This window comes from Mytilus californianus, unplaced genomic scaffold, assembly GCF_021869535.1.
Source record: "Mytilus californianus isolate M0D057914Y unplaced genomic scaffold, xbMytCali1.0.p SCAF_4, whole genome shotgun sequence".
NCBI classification, from domain to species: domain Eukaryota; kingdom Metazoa; phylum Mollusca; class Bivalvia; order Mytilida; family Mytilidae; genus Mytilus; species Mytilus californianus.
The window spans coordinates 100949225-100956602 of record NW_026262690.1 but is presented as its reverse complement, the minus strand read 5'-3'; the positions used below and the strand labels follow the sequence as shown (position 1 = coordinate 100956602).

The window sequence follows — 7378 nt, the reverse complement described above, 5'->3', positions numbered from 1 at the left end:
TAGGCATTTTCTTTTTTTTCTCTAAAGAGTAATTGAAGTGTCAGATGATTTTTAGTCTTCATGCCTATCTGATTAAAAAAAAAACTTTTTCACATCAGGACAATAAAAGATTTTGAGTAGGCAGCTATTAAATGGGTAGATAGGGTTAGGGCAAACAAACATATTCTTTTTTATGGCCTCAGGATGACAATTTAGGTAAAAAAAAAATCAGGATAAACTTAAAAAAAAGGCAGGACCGAATAGAGTGAAAAATAAAAAGTAAGGACAGATATTACAACTAAAAAAAATGCAGGACAAAATTTTTCATCCTAGCCCCCACCCCCATAACAATCAAATGGTAGCTCCCTTAGTCCAAAATGAAGATTCTAGCTTTTTTTACCTTTTAATCAAATTTTTAAATTTGAAAGCAATAAACTAAATTATCAATAACCTGTCATTTTTTAAGATCAATATATACTTGACATAGAAGGGCTGCAGAAGTCATATGCAGAATATAGTGGCCCTATTGCTTCAAAGTGTCTGCAAAATAGACCAAAATCACAAATAATAAATCATGAAAAAGGTCAAGGTCAGAAAAAAATGCCTGTGTTGGACATGTTCACCTTAAAATCATTCCATACACCAAATGTAGAGGCCTTATTGCTAGTTTGAGAAATAGACTTAACCACAACAACTTAAGAATGAACCATGAAAAAGAGGTCAAGGTTCGATAAAAACTGCTAGTCCAAAATGCACATGTACATCTAACAATTATTCTATACACCAAATATAGTTGACCTATTGCTTATAGAATCTGAGATAATACATTTGTAAAGTGAAAATTTCAAATGAGAAAAAAAAGCATAATTTTTAATCAAGCAGTCACTGAACCATAAAAATTAGGTCAAGGACAATGGACATTTGTTGGACAGAAACTTAGTGACTACACATATAAGGTACACAAAAATGTATCTGTGTACAAGGTATAAAACATCCAGGTCATCTATCTTCTGAAATATCAAACTTTATTCAAATAGTTTATGCTGCTGCACAATTATGCTGATTGTAATCCCTAAGTGTCACATTTTGCAACAATGGTCTCAGGTGACACAAAAACTATTTCATTAAATTCAATCGCATTTCATGTGCCTGTACCAAGTATAAACCCTGTTGTATACTTGTAGTACATGTTGCATGGCCTATAGTTTTTATTTTTTTATTTTCAGAATTGTGTATTAAATGCATATGACAGATCTATATAAAATAGATGTGGTACATTTTTGTACATGCAGTGATGTGATGTACATGTACATGAATGATTATCACAGACACAATGAACAAGATATTTCTGCTGAATTTATTCACTACTTTTATAGACACATTAAAGAGTAGAGCTTGACATATTGCATAGACAATTGCCTTTCCTTCTATTGAAGCCTTATATATACATGTAGGTTTCATTCTAGATGTCATTTAGTTATTTTTTGCTATTTTAGTTGCTGTCGGTCTATAACAAAGCAGGGTTATTATTCACATCACATAAACATATTCTTGTCCTGAATATGCATATTAATTTGCCACTGGACTGTAAGCAGCTATCCATCATCATTAACATATATATAAACGTTTCATGTATAGTATCTCTTCTTGTTCATATGTAAACTTTGACCTACTGCTTTATATACATTGTGTAGAATCTGAGAAATGGAATTAACCACAATATATATTAATTTGGACAAAAAAATAACCTTAATCACTGATGGGTAAAATGAGGTTGGGGTCACATGAACACCGTCTTTTGTTTGATTTTATTTTTACCTAATGTATATACCTTAATTTTTTATTTAGATATATGTAGACTTATAAGTTGAAACAAGAATGCACACGCTGAAATGTCTCGCCTACCATACTGACCATTGATTTTATGTTGATAGTCCTACTTATAAAGTTTTACTACAAGTATCACATTAACATTTATGATCCAAGAAAACGAGGTCAAGGTCAGATAAACCAAGGCGGAAATACATGTACACCTTTAATACAATCATTCCATACACAGAATATAGATGACCTATTGCTTGTAGTATAAAACAAACAGACCAAACCATGGAAATTCCATATGGACCAATGAACCATGAAAATGAAGTCAAGGTCAGATGATACCTACCAGACATACATACATGCATACACCTTACAATCATTCCTTACACCAAATATAGTTGACATATTGCTTAAAGTTTAAGAGAAACAGACCAAAACACAAAAGCTTAACATTGAGCAATGAACCGTGAAAATTAGGTCAAGGTCAAATAATACCTGCCCGACTGATATGTACATTGTAAAATTTTTCCATACACTCAACTATATTTGGTGTATGGAAATATGGACCTACTGCATACAGTATTAGAAAAACAGACCAAAACACAAAAACTAAACTAGTACCACTGAACCATGAAAATGAGGTCAAGGTCAGATGACACCTGCCAGCTGGACATGTACACCTTACAATCATTACATACATGTACGCCAAATATAGTAGACCTATTGCTTATAGTATCTGAGATATGGACTTGACCATGAAAACTTAACCTTATTCACTGATCCATGAAAAGAGGTCGAGGTCAAATGAAAACTGTCTGACAGGCATTAGGACCTTGCAAGGTACGCACATACATGTACCAAATATAGTTATCCAATTACTCATAATAAGAGAGAAATTAACATTACAAAAATTCTGAACTTTTTTTTCAAGTAGTCACTGAAACATGAAAATGAGGTCAATGACAATAGACATATGACAGACGGAAACTTCATATCATAAGGCATCTATATACAAAGTATGAAGCATCCAGATCTTCTACCTTCTGCAATATTAAGCTTTTAAGAAGTGAGTTAACGCAGCCGCATCACTATCCCTAATTACACAAAATTTAGATTATTTTTTAACTTTTGTGATAAAATGGTGATATACATGTATGTGCTCAGTTGATACAACATTTTACAATTTTCATGCATCTTGGGACTCGCAAGTTTTGAAAATGATGAGTCCAGACTGATTATGATGAGTCCAGGACTCGCCTTAATGAGAACCCGGGGCTCGACAAAAAATTGAGAGACAAGTTGAACCCTGTCTGACAACACATGTAAACCTTTGATCCCATACATGTATACCAAATATCGTATTACTTATAATATGCCACAAATTCACTTGATAAAATCACTACACATGTAGTTTTTTAAGGAGCACTGAACAATGAAAATGGAATAAGGACAATGGACATATGTCTTGACAGAAACTTCTAAACATAAGGATTCCTTATACATTATCATGATTATGATTTTAAGTATGACAAATCCATGATTTCTACCCTCTGAAATATAAAACTTCATATAAATAGTAAATGTTGTTGTCCGATTACCATTTCATGTCTTGCATGTCTTGTATTCTGAAACTTTTGTCACAGACAGGACATAACTGGAGACCGTGGAGGAATTAAGCCTACTTATACATGTTATAAGCCTCATGGTGATAGTCAGTAATTTATCTGGAGGAAAATGAACAAGGAAGATACAAAAAGTGACGGTAGTCTTCAGTTCCAGAACAGACATAGTTGTCAGAAATTTTTTTTTTAATTATCTGGTTTATCCGTTCAAATAAAGACAGAAGAAATCTATCTATTACTAAAATATAACTGTTCTGAACTGCATTTTATTTAATAGACGTATAGCACTGTCAACATGTACAATGTACCTGACAACAACCAAGCAACAATCTTTTAGTTCACAAGTACAACAGCTTGATCCATATGTGATCCAAAATGTGCAGAATGCTATTATGGTGGGAGGTTCAAATTCACTTTATACTTCTCTACTTTGAATATTATATCCTATATCACCTTCATTGCTGGTGATCATCATGTCATATACATGTAGAACTTATTTTCAAACTTCTATAAATGGAAACCAGATTGGTCAAATATGTCTTCATAACGAGTTGAAAATATGGAATGTCTTGGACTAGGTACTGTGGCTTCCAAAGATTTAAAGATCGTCTGATGGTCTTAAATCTGTATTGTATATGACTGTTACATGTATAAATGAAAAAGGCTTTTATATCTTTGCTTTTGTACAGACATCATTGACATTTATATTAGCAAACAATTTGCATTTCCTGGTATATCTATTTGTTTGGCGGCTGAACATTTCCAAATGCATGTTTCATGTTTTTCACATCCTTTTTAGTTTTCTGATGAAAATGCTGTTGCTTCCAGTTGATACAGATTCTTTAGCTGAGCCTGTGTCTGGCCATTTCTTTATGTCTAGCATGTGTGTGAATTATTCACAGTGACTCTCAATTTCATTTCCCCAAACTTTCTGTGTCTGATTCCTTTCAATGAAGCTATATAGACCAGGGAAGAATGTCTGCTCCTGAAACATGTGAAATATCAATTTAAATATATTTATGGAATATTCTGATTTCAAAACAATGCTGACTCCATTATAAAGCTTATTTAAGATTATTTAACATCCGTTTCAGAGGAACTCATTTAATTTTTTTCTTTAATAATTATTACTAGCTTTTCCAGACTAAAAGATGAAGAAAAAATGTACATGCATGTTTGTTTAGGTTTTCCCTACCTACATGTACATACCCTGTTACTTAATACTAGTGTTTATTCAAACACATTTTAATTGATATGTTCCTCTGGTTAATGACAGAATGTTTTATTAAATAAATGTTACTTACAGATATACATGTAGGTTATCTAAAAGTAAATTTATAAATTGACACTGTGAATCCATTTCTAGGATCCACATCTTCTTATCTTTGAACATTTTTTGGGGAAATAAAAACACTGGCCCTTGAGTAATCCTTTTTGGGATTAGTCCTTGAGGTGTGGATTCCCTAATCAAATTTGTACGTACATGTATTTATTATCAGAATCTGTACACAAATCTTTAAACTTGTATTTCATTTCATTTCACATTTTTTACTTTTTGTTTAGCATCATCATTTCCAGACATTAATCTTATAAGATACCTATTGATTTTGTTTGATGGTTGGTTGTTTTCTGAACAATTTAACATACATGCATGTACTATGATAGAGATAGCCTCGTCTGTCTTGTTCTATATATTGATCAAGTATATGTATTAGACATGTTGAATTTAAAGATAGAGTATTCTATCAGTCAAGAGCATAATTACTTAATCAAGTCTTCAAAATTATTTATACTAGTAATGTTACAAATGAAAACAAAGCAGTGGCGGACCCAGAAATTTTCTTCATAATGGGGGCCTGTACAGCCATGCTTCAGTGATTCCCTATATAAACAACCAAATTTTTCTGAGCTCCCTCTCTAAATCCGCCTCTGCAAAGTTACTCAATCATGTAGTTAAAGCTAAATATTTGAGTATAAAAGACTACAATAAATGGGGAATGTGTCCATAGGACACAGATGATGCCCACTCTTGCAGATCATATAAAGTTATAAAACGACATAACTGAAGAACGGTAAAAGTGATGCTACCCAAATTTGTGCTTGATCTGAGTTTTTTTGGTAATAAGTATTGTGTATAAGTTTCATAACATTTGGTTGAGGCAAACTAAAGTTAGAGAATGGAAACGAAAAATTCAGCAATTATACCATTTGTTCTGGAACGGTTAAAGTAACACTTTTTGCCTCTTTCAACTGATTTTTATAGTTCGTTCTTATATTGTACTGTTACACCACTGTCCCAGGTTAGGGGGAGGGTTGGGATCCCACTAACATGTTTAACCCTGCCACATTCTGTATGTTTGTGCCTGTCCCAAGTCAGGAGCCTGTAATTCAGTGGTTGTTGTTTGTTTATGTGTTACATACTTGTTATTCGTTCGTTTTTTTTGTACATAAATTATGCCGTTAGTTTTTCTCGTTTGATTGTTTTACATTGTCATTTCGGGGCCTTTTATAGCTGACTGTGCGATATGGGCTTTGCTCATTGTTGAAGGCTGTACGGTGACCTATAGTTGTTAATTTCTGTGTCATTTGTTCTCTTGTGGAGAGTTGTCTCATTGGCAAAAATACCACATCTTCTTTTTTATATGTACATAAACAGGATGAAGTTATTTTTCTCACAAAGCATTAAACTAATATTTAATGAACACTGAAACACTAATTGCCATTCTGACCCACTGTAGCCGAGTCCAAGAATAGTGAACAATTAATTTCTTTCTTGGCAGAAAATTTCCCCTAACAATTATCTGGAGCACCTCATGATATCAACATGTATCAGTGTGTGACAGAAGTAAAAAAAGTATGCTGATATTAAAACTTCTTCTGCATGTGCTGGCATAAGTATACATGTATATCTTTGCAAGTACACAGTAGAATATCATTAATAAGATGACATTATGATTTATATACTATTACCAATGAATTTAGATTTATCTGATCCCATATCTTCATTGACTTTGTAAATTAATAATTATAATTTTTTGGTAGGAGAATTAGGAGAATGAAGACTTGCAATGTATTTTCTGGGATATTGTCATGTTTTTTTAAAGTACACTGTGAATCCTCCACAAAGATTTTTTTTAATAAACACTCGAGAAGTTGCCCAATGATAGAAAAATGTCAACCTTTAATACTCTATTTTCGAGAATTTACCTTTGAATGCAGACTTGATTATCGGGTAGCAGATATCTGGTATGTAAACTCTTTCCATAGCCCGTTTGAAGCATGTTGGAAGCCTGACCATGCAATCTTTGATTTCCAAAATTTGTCTCTTCTCAAATTTCAATTCTTTCACTTTGTACTAAGGCAAAATTTCAGTTAATGCATTTTCTATGTTGTTTTCCATTTCTACGTCGCCATCTTCAACATGTTCCTAGGTCGCGTTTATAAGGAGCATTCTGATTGGTCGATCTAAATACTTTCTGGGGTCAAATATTACGTTATATAAGGTCACAAAAGTGAAACCTTGTAGGGTACTTGTTAGATCTTCGTATGTAGTATAACGTAGTATAACGAAATCCGAGATCTATATTTTAATTAGATTGCACTTATCCACATCTACATTTTTATGAAGATGAGTCTCACATATTTAAACTTCCTCTTTTTACAACACTTTGGTGGGTAGTAAGAGCTCATAGTCTGCTAAAGTTTCATTTATTGAATGCTGCATTAGTTCAACAAAAATTTCTGCTAATAATAACTCAGACAACCTCGGTTATCTGGTGGGGTTACCACCTTGGAAACAATTCTGCACATGAATATCTCTCAGTCTCTACGCAAACTTCATATAAATTGCTGATTCTAGGTATTAAAATTTTATCCTCCAGTAAAATTATTCCTCTGACAGAATCTCATATTTACTGAATAGAAGAAAATATTTGGTAAATAAATTAAGGTAGTTA

At 32.7% G+C, this 7378-nt stretch overlaps 1 long non-coding RNA gene across 1 annotated transcript; it reads right to left on the bottom strand.

Annotated features, from left to right (window-relative positions):
• Window positions 1-3668: 3668 nt before the first annotated feature.
• Window positions 3669-7016, bottom strand: LOC127699004 (uncharacterized). The gene is made up of 2 exons (XR_007980987.1): window positions 6630-7016; window positions 3669-4407 (listed from the first exon to the last, which is right to left on the bottom strand). It is a non-coding gene; the product is annotated as an uncharacterized LOC127699004 (long non-coding RNA).
• Between the last annotated feature and the right edge of the window lie 362 nt (window positions 7017-7378).